Genomic DNA, 14319 nt, shown 5'->3' on the forward strand with positions numbered 1-14319 from the left:
TTATCAAATGCCTTTTGTAGGTCCAGAAAGGCACAGTCTGGCCAACCATTTCTCTCTTGTATTATGTCTATTAATCTTGAGTAGAGGCAGGTAAAAGTGGGACTTCGTCAGGGATGTGTTATGTCGCCCTGGCTGTTCAACTTGTACATGGATGGGGTGGTGCGAGAGGTAAATGCAAGGGTGGTGGGTCAGGGATTGGAGATGGTTAAAGAAAATGGAGAAAAGTGGGAGGTGACCCAGCTGTTGTTTGCGGACGACACTGCTCTTGTGGCAGGATTGGAGGAGGGATTGAGGAAGCTGGTGACAGAGTTTGGGAGTGTGAAAGAAGAAAGCTGAAGATAAATGTGGGCAAAAGTAAGGTGATGATGTGTACAAGGGGTGAAAGTGGCAGAAGACTGGAAGTGAGCATTAAGGGAGAGCGACTGGAGGAAGTGGATAGTTTTAGATACTCGGATGCAAATGTGGCAGGAAAAGGTGGAGTGAAGGTGGAGGTAGAATGTACATTGAGAGAAGCGAGTAAATGCCTTGGTGGATTAAAAAGTGTAATGAGGAATAGACATTTGGGAATTGATTCTAAGAGGAGACTGTATGAAGGAGTGATTGTGCCAACAGCACTGTATGGGGCAGAAACATGGAATATAATAGAGGAAGAGAGATAGGAGTTTGAATGTGTTTGAGATGAGGTGTCTGAGAAGTATGATGGAGTTTACTAGTCTGGATAGAGTGAGAAATGAGGAGGTGAGGAGGAGAACAGGGGTGGAAAGGGAGTTGGGAGATAGGGTTGATGAAAGAGTATTAGGATGGTTTGTACACATGGAAAGAATGAATGAAGAAAGACTAGTAAAAAAGGTATGGAAGGCAGATGTGGAGGGAGTGAACATGAGGGGACGTCCTAGGATGAGGTGGATGGATGGGGTGAAGGGGGCTTTGGGGAAGAGGGGAATGTCTGTTGAGGAAGGATGGGAGAGGACAGAAGACAGGGGTGAATGGAGAATGGTTGTATATGGATGATGTTGTGATGCATGAGGTGGAATGGGTGGGGGGATGGGGGGTGAGGTAGTATGTGTGAGCAAAATTTGACACAGCCCGAAGGGATTTCTCCCCGTCTTCTCCTTTTGTGCATGGGGGGACGGAGAGGGGGGAGGTCGCCGATTTAATGAAGCGGCATTACTGTGGATGTGTTGTGTCTTGCGACACTGCTTCTGACCCAGGGCAGTGGACAAGGTGTAGGGATGACCCATCATCCAGGAGGTGCTAAGATGGGAGGGAGGGTGGAGGGGAGTGGAGTGTATTTTGGGATGGAATGGATGGGAATGATTTTATGCCTTTTTCTTTTTGGCTACCTCCCTTGTAAGATGGAATAAAGCCTTGGTATATGTATGCAGAAGCAGATCAAGTTTGTTGTACATGATCTTCCTTGTCTGAATCCAAATTGATTTAGATTCAGTATAGTTTTTTCTTCCAAATGTTTAACCCATCTATTTTTGACGACCTTTTCGCAAATTGTTGCTACTGTGCTTGTCAGGGAGACTGGTCTGTAATTTGATGGGTCTTCCTTGTTTCCTCCTTTATAAATCAGTACAATGTTTGCATTCTTCCAGTCCTGTGGCACTTTTCCTTCTTTAAGTGAGAATTTAATTATATTGTATATTCTATCTGTTCATTCTTCCATGCATTCTTTCAGTATTCAATTTGCAATTCTGTCTGGACCATGTGATTTTGTGATGTCAAGGGTTTTGATTTGGTTGGTGATTTCCTTCTGTGTTACAATTATTTCTTTCATTGAGGGGGATATCTCTCTATTTCCTCGCAGTTAGATGAGTTTTCAATTGTGAATACTGATTTGGATGGGTTGTTCATAATTTCAGCCATTTCCAGTTCTTCTGTATATTCATATTTACTTCGGCGCAGCTTTTCTATTTCTTGTTTGTTCTTCAGTTTGCCATTTACATACCTGTAAAATAGTTTGGGTTCTTCCATGCTTTTTTCATATTTCCTCATTTCATCTATGTGTATTTTTACATAATCATTTCTTAGTTTGATGTACATTAGCATTTGCTTGTTTTCTTGGCTCTTTTCCATTTCTTCCAAGCTTTGTCTCTTTTATCCTTAGCCTCACTAAACCGAGTCGGAGATGGTACTGTCTAGCCAAGTTTCGGTGACACCGATGACTGCTGCCATGGTCCGCCGCGCTAGTAGACGGCACTCGTCTATCTTAGGTAGAAGGCTTCTGGCATTCAAGTGCACGAAGTGGAGGCCCCGCTTGTTGAAGCAGTTGAAATCGTCCCTGGGTGTTGACTGGGGCGAGGCACAGCGATCGGGGTTAACAAGTGTAGGGTCAACCTCACCATCGGACATGGGGGGTCCTGGTAGTTCTTTGAGTGTACACCCATTGCAAGTGAAGTGGAGAATGTCCTCATTCACCAAGGCAGCATTGTAGGTTTCAAGAGAAATTCCACAACACTTGAAACGAGTCAATTCCCCACATGACTTGCAGCTGATGGCTCTGCTATGGCGACGGACTCCATGTAGACAGCTTACACAGGGGTGTTTTGGGACTCTCGTTGCAGCTGGGCCAGGACAGGGATGTATATCACCTCAGAGGAGGGCATAGGACACCAGAAGCTTGGAAGTGTTGATTTTTCTCTTCGGTATTATATGAGAACTTCCCCTTTGTTTAGCTAATCGAATCAGACGCCACGTTCTGCCTTCTGTTGTTGAGGTAGGCGGGGGAAGGAACTGGCACAGAGTATGGTGGTTAAAAGAGATCCTAGAGCTTCTGCCTCTCACCACAATGTTAGAGAGGAGCGGAGGGTAACCAGGAATACCCATTGCAACGTATGAAGGTTGACCACTTAGTAAACCTGTCAGAATGTCTCAATATATATATATATATATATATATATATATATATATATATATTTTGTCTATATGTCTATATATATTAAATATATATATATATATATATATATTAACATATATATATTTATATATACATATATATATATATATATAATATATATTATATTTACATGCATATATACATATAAGTGGAAGGGCGGTGAGCTAAACACAGAAAACAGTTGAAGTTTTATTCACTGATGTTTCGTCCTTACCAGAACATTCTCAAAGTACATACAGTCTCAGAAAATTAACAGCTTATATAATCCATCCTTGCCGTGTTCCTCTCCCTCCATACTCTCATCCACCCTAAACCCTTCTTATGTGACTCAGATCATGCCACTTCTCCCTCCGATCTCAATTGTCCTTTTTACCTCCATGATAATTAGAGTACCTACCGCTCCTGCTAATTTTATAAACCCTTCCCTATGGTTGATGCAGGGGTGGGAAGTACTTTTTAGAGGATGAAATCAAATATATTTTCAAAGTGTTCACTAAACTCAGTTACCCGGAAGGACTACTGCACAGATTGAGAAAGAAAGCAATGGTAATCATGAGAAAGAAGAAGGACGACTGGTCCGGAGAATGCAGGGCGGGGTTTTTGTCCGTCCCCAATTCGAAGTACGCGGAGGAGTCGGGACATATTCTCAGAAAAGTGGGTGTGAGCGTTGCTTTCTCCGCGGGTACAATATTAGGAGATGTTGTCAAGAATAAAAATAAATTAGAAAAGGATATGGAGAAAGGCGCGATCTACAATATACTATGTAGTGGTTGTCCGTTAGGATATTATGAAGAGACGGGAAGATCAGTGGAGCTACGGACATATGAACACAAAAATTACATCAGAGCTCACAGAACCTCCAACTCGCTAGTAGTTCATTTAGACCAATGTGGTCATCTTCCAGATTGAAACAAGATAGAGGTGCTCCACATGGGTCTAGAGAAAAAGAAAAGAAAAATAGTGGAGGCAGCCTACATTACTTCCCACCCCTGCATCAACCATAGGGAAGGGTTTATAGAATTAGCAGGGGCGGTAGGTACTCTAATTATCAAGGAGGTAAAAAGGACAATTGAGAAAGGAGGGAGAAGTGGCATGGTTGGAGTCACATGAGAAGGGTTGAGGGAGTATGGAGGGAGAGGAACACGGCAAGGATGGATTATATAAGCTGTTAATTTTCTGAGACTGTATGTACTTTGTGAATGTCCTGGTAAGGACGAAACAGTGAATAAAACTCCAAATGTTCTCTGTGTTTAGCTCACCGCCCTTCCACTCATTTGTCTTCCATACTTCAACATATACATATTATATGCATATATATATATATACATATACAGTAGAACCTCTACTTACGATTGCCTAAACATGCGAATTTTCCAACATACGATGTGAAATTCGATCTAATATTTGACTCTTAACCCGAAGTAATTTCAAATATACGAAGTCGTCGAAGTTTCGCATTCATACGGCGTCGAAGTTTCTCGTAGCGTCGCAGTTTCATGGTTACCCCGATAGACGGCAGTCAGTTCACAGCTCTCTTTCGTGTCGCATGGTTCTCCTTGTTCTGATCGCAAATAACAGTGCTTAATACCTTCCTTTTTTCACATTTCCTTTTTTATTTTATCATCATGGGTCCCATGAAGGCTAGTGCGAGTGGTACCAGTGGTGAAAAAAGGAAGAAAGTAATGCCTTCTATAGAAGTAAAGCAAATCATAAAAAAAGCATGAGAACGGTGTTCGTATAAGTGACCTTTATAAAAAAAAAAAAAATTACATCTCTCTTTTATACAGTAATGCATTTGTTTTATTGCTATGTGTAATTATCTGCAGTACAGTATTCATTAAGGAGTTATCATAGGTTTTTGGGCTGTGGGACAAATTAAACGAATTACAGTGTATTCTTAAGGGAATATTCGATTTAACATCATACGACCATTTCAACATACGAAGTAGGTCCTGGAACGAATTAAATTCGTATGTAGAGGTTCTACTGTATATATGCATGTAAATATTATATATATAAGTATATATACATATGTATATATGTATATATATATGTATATATATACATTTTATATCAAATCAAATCAGCCATCCTGAGTCCACTGCTGAACAAAGGCCTCCTTCATAGCATTCCATGATTCACACGACCGTGCCACCCTCTGCCACGTCACTCCCGCAAACCTCTCGATCTCGTCTCTCCACCTTCTGTCTGGTCTCCCTCTTCCACGCTTCCTATCTCGCGGCGTCCATTCAGTAACACACTTGCTCCATCGCTCATCTGTCGTTCGCACCAACTTACCTGCCCAATTCCTCTTCCTCTCTTTTACTGCTTCCACAATATCTTTCACTCTAGTCTGCTCTCTCACCCAACTTGCTCTCTTTCGGTCTCTCAGTGTTATTCCCATCATTGATCTCTCCATTCTCCTCTGTGCAGTCCTTAGCTTTGTTTCCATCGCCCTCGTCAGCTTCCAAGTCTCACATCCGTAGATTATTGCTGGCAGAATGCACTGGTTGTAAACTTTACGTTTCAAACATAAAGGTAGAGAGCCTCTCAAGATTTTGCTATACTTACCAAACATTTTCCAACCAATTGTAATGCGTCTTTTTATCTCATTATCATGATCTTTCGTCACCTTCACCATCTGACCTAAATAATTATACTCTTCAACTTCCTCAAGACTCTCATCATCAATTACAATCTCTTTACTTTGAACTTTCGTGTTGAACATTACTTTGGTTTTACTCTTATTCATTTTTAAACCTACTTTGATACTTTGATTAGATCGCTCATCATATCTTGCAAGTCTTCTGCTCTTTCTGAAATAAGAATGATGTCATCTGCAAATCTTAGGGGGTTCAAATATTCGCCATTAATCTTCAAACCTTTCTTTTCCCAACTCAACCTTCTGAAAATATTTTCTAATCAAGCTGTAAATAGTTTGGGTGAAATTGTATCGCCTTGCCGTACTCCTTTCTCGATTTTGATCTTTTCTGTGTCTTTATGTAGTCGAACTATAGCGGTACCTTTCGAATAAATCTTTTCTAAAACTCTTACGATCTGTTGTTTGTACCTTGTTTGCGTAGCGAGTTTAATATTGCTATTTGTTCTACTGAATCAAAGGCCTTCTCGTAATCTACAAAAGCTAAACACAGAGGTATATTATATTCTGTCGTTTTCTCGATTAGTTGGTTTATCGCCTGCAAATGGTCTAGAGTTGAATATCCGCTTCTAAAGCCTGCCTGTTCTCTCGGTTGGTTTCCATCTAAAACTTGACTCAGTCTATTTGTGAGGATCTTGGAGAATACTTTATATACGTTTGATAGCAAGCTAATCGGTCGATAGTTACTAAGGTCCTTCTGGTCTCCTTTTTTATGAAGCAAAATCACTATAGCATTGCACCACGCATTCGGAACGCTTTCTTGACGTAAGCACTGGGTGTACAACTCAGCTAATATAATATGAACTAATTTACCAGCGTCTTTCAATAGATCTATTGATATACCATCTTCCCCAGGTGCTTTTCCTCTTTTCATAGTTTTTAGAGCAAATTCTACTTCTTCCTTTGTAATGTCTGGTACACTACTAACGTCTACACATGAATTTACTGACTCAACTACGGCCTTCGAAGAGTAAAGCTCTTGGTAAAATTCTTCTACTCTTTTTACCATTTTGTCTCTACGCTTCTCGGCCTTTTGGCTAAGATGAAAGTGTAGTATCTGTTCTTATCAGCTTAACATATATATATACACACACATATATACATATATATATATATATGTATATATATATATATATATAAACACTCGTATATTCATGTATATATATATATATATATATATATACATATGTACATGCATATATACATATATATGTAGACACAGACACACACACACACACATATATATATGTATGTATATATTATATTATATACAGGGGGTCACCGCAATCCGACAGGGATGGGGCGGTCTATCATCGGTCGAACCTGGGTTCTGTCGAATCATGATGCAGTTTACCATAGGAATACATTGTAATTAGGGGGGATAGGGACCGACCTCCAGCCCAACCCCCCAAAAAAAAAATATCGCTCTGACCTCTAAGAAACACTAATATAGACTAAATCAGTAATATTAAAGGCTTCATTTTTATCTAATTTTATTTATTAAGCACATTCAGGTGCTGTACAGTACATTTTTGGTGGTGGATGTTTTGGCCTGCAAGTCCTCCCACAGTGACAAGGCACAAGCCCCATGCTGATCGGCATCTTGTGTTGTGTCCTGTCCTCTATCCACTTGATCAACATGTCCTCCATCGTGTCGAGACGGGAGTCCCTTGAGCCACGGAGAACAAGGGAAGTCGTGGAAGATGTTGATGCAGCGGCCTGGCGGTACTTGTCCCTGTTCTTCCAAATCGTTGATACTGTTGATCTCGGGACACCCATTTCCGCTGCAACGGCAGAATGAGCCATACCTGCCTCACACTTTCTTATAAGCTCAAGCTTATCTTTGAAAGGCAGGAAAGTGTGTTTCTTAGGGGTGGGGCCGGAGGTGGATTTGCGCGGCATGGTGGAGGTGGAACAGCGGAGCGTGGCTTGCCTCGACGATGGCTGGGGCGAGAGTGAGACAGAGTGGCGCATCGGGAGTGGCGGCAAATTCGACCGGGTGCGTGGCGCGCGAGATTTGAATGTCGAATTGTCGAGTCTGGCTGTCGAACCTTGAGGGTTGGGTATAAATTAGCTACTGTCGAATTTGCGATAATTCGAATTGCGAACGGTCGAATTGCGGTGACCCCCTGTATGTATGTATGTACATATATATATATATATATATATATATATATATATATATATATATATATATATATAATGTACATATATGTAATGTATGTGCTAGTTACCACTAAGGACAAGGAAATACAAAAGTCGAAAGTGTTTTTGTGTAATTCGCAGCTTCAGGAGAGATACAGAAGTGGTACAAATGACTGTGCCACTTCTGTATCTCACCTGAAGATACAAATTACACAAATACATTTGGGTATTTTGTTTACTTTTCCTTACTAGTAACCAGCATATTACTGGCTCATGTGCCAGTTTTATGATTCATCTGCACACACACACACACACACACACACACACACACACACACACACACACACACACACACACACACACACACACACACACATTCCAATAACAAGGAAAGTTATTGGAATGAATGAAAGATTTCTTGAACGGGAGAAAAATTAGGGCGGTACTTAGAGACAAGAACTCGACCTAGGAAGAGATGATAGGTGGGGTTCCACAAGGTTCTATATTGGTTCCGATGTTTGCCATACACATAATGACATGGATGAAGGTGTGGAATGTTATATGAACTTCTTTGCAGATGATACAAAACAACTAAAGAAAGTACAGACGAAGACTGTGAATCACTGCAGAAAGACCTGGATAATGTCTGGGAATGGAGTCAAAAGTGTGAAGTGAAATTCAACATCAAATGTAGTAAAAGGGAAATCGAGGAGACATATAGGATGGGCAGATACTCTAAAGGAAAACAATACAGGCTATTGAAAGTAAAGCTTAGATCCTCAACAGACATTCCCCTCTTCCCCCAAGCCCCCGTCACCCCATCCATCCATCACATCCTAGGACGTCCCCGCATGTTCACTCCCTCCACAACAGCCAAACCATCCTAATATTCTTTCATCAACCCTATCTTCCAGCTCCCTTTCCACCCCTGTTTTCCTCCTCACCTCCTCATTTCTCACTCTATCTAGCCCAGTAACCCCCATCATACTTCTCAGACACCTCATCTCGAACACATTCAAACTCCTTCTCTCTTCCTCTCTTATGTTCCATGTTTCTGCTCCATACAGTACTGTTAGCACAATCACTCCTTCATACAGTCTCCTTTTAGCATCCATTCCCAAATGTCTATTCCTCATTACACTTTTTAATCCACCAAGGCATTTACTTGCTTCTCTCAATCTACATTCTACCTCCACCTTTTCCTGCCACATTTGCACCCAAGTATCTAAAACTATCCACTTCCTCCAGTCGCTCTCCCTTAATGCTCACTTCCAGTCTGCTGCTACTTTCACCCCTTGTACATCTCATCACCTTACTTTTACCCACATTTATCTTCAACTTTCTTCTTTCACACACTCTCCCAAACTCTGTCACCAGCTTCCCCAATCCCACCTCCGATCCTGCCACAAGTGCAGTGTCGTCTGCAAACAACAGCTGGCTCACCTCCCACTTTTCTCCATTTTCTTTAACCATCTCCAATCCCTGACCCACCACCCTTGCATTTACCTCTCGCACCACCCCATCCATGTACAAGTTGAACAGCCAGGGCGACATAACACATCCCTGATGAAGTCCCACCTTTACCTGCTTCTACTCAAGATTAATAGACATAATACAAGAGAGAGATGGTTGGGCAGACTGCCTTTCTGGACCTACAAAAGTCATTTGATATGGTACCACACAATAAACTAATAAGATAGAATCAATAGGTGGCATAAGAGGAAAATTATTGGAATGGATGAAAGACTTCCTGACTGGGAGGAAAATGAGAGCTGTAATTAGAGATAAATTCTCAAATTGGGAAGATATGATAAGTGGTGTCCCGCATGGATCAGTACTGGCCCTGATCATGTTTGCTATATACATAAGTGACATGGATGAAGGAGTAGAATGATATATGAATTTCTTTGCAGACAATGCAAAAATACTAAAGAAAGTAAAAACAGAGGAGGATTGCAACTCATTACAACAAGACGGACAAGATCTGGAAATGGACTCAAAAGTGGTAAATGAAATTCAATATCAAGAAATGTAGTATAATGGAATTTGGAAAAAGTAAAAACAGAATACCGAGAGATTATAAAATTGGTGAAGAAGAGGTCAAAAAAGTAAACTCGGAAAAAGACCTTGGAGTGAAGATCATCAAAGACATGACACTGGACAAACATATTAATAAGATAGTTGGAGAAACCTACAATTTATTGAGGTCAATAATAGTGGCATTGGTCTATTTGGATGAGGAAATAAAATAAAATTTAACTACACTAATAAGACCAAAACTCAAGTATGCAGCAACACTATAGACACCAAGTACTAAAAAGAACATAAAGAAATTAGAAAGAATATAAAGAGCAACAACAAAGTTGGCACCATCAGTTTCCAAAATGACATATGAACAAAGACTGTCAAAATTAGAATTAACAACTCTGGAACAAAGAAGGGAAAGAGGAGACCTACTATCTATAGAATTATGAAGGGAATGGAAATCTTAGATAAGAATGATTTATTGAAATGGGACAATGGAAAAACAAGAGGACACGAAAAGAAACTAAAAAAAAAAAAAAAAAAAAAAAAAAAAAATTACAGAAGAGATATGAAAAAAAATAGCTTCCCACACAGAGTGATAGATACTTGGAGTAAATTAAACAAAGAAACAGTGTGTGCAAACATTATTCAAGATTTTAAGAAAAAACCTGATGCTGAATGATACAAAAATGGGTCACCACAAGCATAGGTCCCTTCCTGTATGATACAACTTGGTAAACACACACACACACACACACACACACACACACACACACACACACACACTAGAATTAGTTCAGGAAGATGAACCTGAAATCATGAAACAAATTGAAGAGATGTATAGCCTCGGAAAGTATAGTACAGATAAGACCAGACCAATTAAGATTAAATTCAGGTCAAAAATGATGGCAGAGAATATCTTAGCAAAAACAGGAAAACTAGCAGCAAGTGAACAATATAAAAAGGTATGGATAAAAAGAAAAATGAATAAAGAGGAGGAGGAGGAAAAAATTAAAAGGAAAAAAAACGAGAACAGAACGGAGTCAGAAAAAGAGAAATTCTATTGGAGAGTAGTGAATATGAAAGTAAGGAAATGCGACATACTAGAGAAAAGCAAAAGGGAAACAGAGAATACAATGGAAGTGACAGAAAACTAAGAGTGTCTTACACAAACATAGATGGATTGATAACAGGATTGAATGAGCTGAATGATTATCTGGAAAAAGAGCCGTAGAAACAAAATTAAAAGGTCAACTACCACCCAAAAGTGTAAGACATGATGCATATAATTATTGGATTAGAAACAGAGAGACAAAGCAAGGGGGTGGAGTTATGTTTCTGACTAAGAAGGATATAAACGTGAGGTGTGTCACATATGGAAAGAATACAGTAGAGATGATTATGATCGAAGTGGAAGACAGAGATAAGAAGAGCAGAAAGTTTGTGATAAATTATGTGCCTCCAAAAACAGCCTCGTGGGAAGAGAGTGAACATAAAAGTATGTTAGAGGACACAAAGATAACATTAAATAAGATAATGGAAGATGGAGGAAGAATAGTTATGATGGGCGACTTTAATTGCAAAGAAGTCTGCTGGGAAGAGATGACAGTAAAGGGTGGAGACGGCTCATGGGGAAATGTTCTACTCAAGATGATTATTGACCATACAATGACACAGTGGATACAGGAGAACACTAGGTATAGAAATGAAGAAGAACCATCGAGACTAGACCTAATAATCACATCTGAACCTAGAATAGTGGAAAAGATTGAATATAAAACACCAATAGGTAAAAGTGATCACATATTGATTGAACTGGAACTAAATGAGGAAAAATACATGAAAAGGAATTTACAATATAGAAAAGGAAGAATGTATTAAAAAACAAACTTTTGATAAGATAAGAGAATTATTTCAAAATGAAAACTGGGGAGGAATATACAAAGAAGAAACAACAGTGGAAGAGAAATGGAATATTTTGACAAATATTTATAAAAATATAGTGGAAATGTATGTCACAATACAAAAACAATAAATAGAATATGTAAAATGCTGGTACAACATAAGTTGTAGGGAGTTAATAGACAAAAGAGACAAAGCTTGGACCAAATAGAAAAAAAAAAAAAAAGACCTGAAAAATGGAAAATATATACTTGTTACAGAATATGTACAAGTGTGACGAGAGATGAAAAGAGAAAATATGAAAAAGATGTCATAGAAAAATGTAAAGATCAACAAAAATTATTTTACAGATTTGTAAACAACCTAAAAAACAAACAATATTTGGAGAAATTAAGACATGGGGGAGTTGAATACACAGAGGAAATTGAAATGGTGGAAATTATGAACGAACATTTTAAATCAGTGTTTACAAGGGAGAACATACAACCTGAAGAGAACGAATGGAAAGAGAAAGTCCCCCCTATGAAAGTAATAGAAGTAACAAAGAATGAAATATTGAAACACTTGAGTAATCTTGATGTCAGAAAATCGCATGGACCAGATGAAATAGCAAACTGGATTCTGAAAGAATACAGGAATGAACTGGCCGACAAACTACATAGCATAATAAACAGTTTCTTGAAAGAAGGAAAAATTCCAGAAGATTGGAAAAAGCAAATATAGTACCTATATATAAAGGGGGAAATAAAGAAGACCCTACCAACTATAGACCAGTCTCTCTAACAAGTACAATAGCAAAAATTTGTGAAAGAATTGTCAAAAGTAGATGGGTAAAATATTTAGAAAAAAAAAAAAAAAACGTGCTAAATCCAAGACAATTTGGATTCAGACAAGGACGATCATGCGTCACCAATTTAATATGTTTCTATTCAAGGCTAATAGATATAATACAAGAAAGAGATGGATGGGCTGATTGTGCATTTCTAGACCTAAAAAAAGCTTTTGACAAAGTACCACATAAGAAGTTGCTTAAGAAATTAGAAATCGAAGGAGGAATACAGGGCAAACTGTTTAAATGGATGGAAGACTTTTTGCAAGAAAGAAAAATGGGAGTACTGATAAGAGACAAACACTCAAATTGGGATGAAGTAATAAGCGGTGTTCCACCATTTTTGGCCCCAATAATGTTTGTTATATATATTGATGATATGGATGAAGAAATTGAAAGTTACATGAGCTTCTTTGAAGATGATGCAAAACTATTAAAAAAAGTGAACACGGAAGAAGATTGTGAATCGCTACAGTGATCTAAATAAAGTATGGGAATGGAGTAGGAAGTGAGAGATGGAGTTCAATACTAAAAAGTGTAGTATAATGGAATTTGGAAAAAGCAAAAACAGAATAACAGGATCATATAAATTGGGAGAAGGAATAAAAAAAAAAAAAATTTAGAAAATGAGATGGACCTGTGAGTCATTGTTATGAATAATATGTCACCTGAGAAACAAGCAAATAAGATTTTTGGTGAAACTTATAATCTAATAAGAACAATCAAAGTGGCATTTACATACCTGGATGAAGAAATGGAGAAGAAAATTCTAATCACACTGATAAGACCAAGATTGGAATATGCAGCAACGACGTGGTCACCAAGTATAAAAAAAAATGTATAACAAAACTTGAAAGAATAGAAAGAGCAATTACAAAATTGGCACAAACACTCTCAGAACTATCATATGAAGAGAGACTAGCAAAACTTGAGCTACAGACATTAGAGCAAAGAAGAGAGAGAGGAAATTTGATAGCTATTTACAGAATCATGAAAGGCATAGAAATTATTGATAGAGAGGATCTAATAAAATGGGATGATAGAAATACAAGAGGACACACAAAGAAACTAAAGAAAGACAGGTACAGAAGAGACCAGAAAAAGAACAGCTTTCCTCACAGAGTAATAGACATTTGGAACAAGTTAGATGAGAAAGTGGTGTGTGCAAAAACTATACATGAATTTAAAATGGTCTAGATAAAATGAGATATGAAGATGGGACACCACGAGCATAGCCCCCCTTACCGCAAAATACAACTAGGTAAATACAACTACGTAAAATACACACACACACACAAACACACACACACACACACACGGGTCACCATGAGCATACCTCCCTTCCCGTATAATACAACTAGGTAAACACACACACACACACACACACACACACTTACTAAGATCAATAAAAGTGGCATTTACATATTTGGACGAGAAATTATTTAAAAAATATTGGTCACACTGATAAGGCTTAGACTAGAATATGCGGCGACATTGTGGTCACCCAGTACCAAAAAGAATATAAAGAAAATAGAAAGAATCCAGAGAGCAGCAACAAAAATGGCACCTGCACTTGCAAACCTATCATATGAGGAGAGATTGGCTAAACTGGAGTTAGCGATGCTGGAGCAAAGAAGAGAGAGCGGTAACCTATTGACCATCTACAGAATCATGAAAGGCACAGAGATACTCGATAGAGAGGACTTACTAAACTGGGACAAGAGAAACACAAGAGGATGTGGAAAGAAAAAAAAAAAAATAGCTACAGAAGAGAACTGAAGAGACACAGTTTTCCACATAGAGTAGTGGACACTTGGGACAAACTGGATAATGAAATAGTATTCACAAAAACCATTC

At 38.7% G+C, this 14319-nt stretch overlaps 1 pseudogene; it reads left to right on the forward strand.

The window, feature by feature from the left end:
- The first annotated feature begins 6578 nt into the window (after nucleotides 1–6578).
- LOC143032086 (U2 spliceosomal RNA) lies at nucleotides 6579–6688 on the forward strand (annotated as a pseudogene).
- Nucleotides 6689–14319: the final 7631 nt, after the last annotated feature.

This window comes from Oratosquilla oratoria, chromosome 12 (genome assembly GCF_046742065.1).
Source record: "Oratosquilla oratoria isolate Oo_2021 chromosome 12, ASM4674206v1, whole genome shotgun sequence".
NCBI lineage: Eukaryota > Metazoa > Arthropoda > Malacostraca > Stomatopoda > Squillidae > Oratosquilla > Oratosquilla oratoria.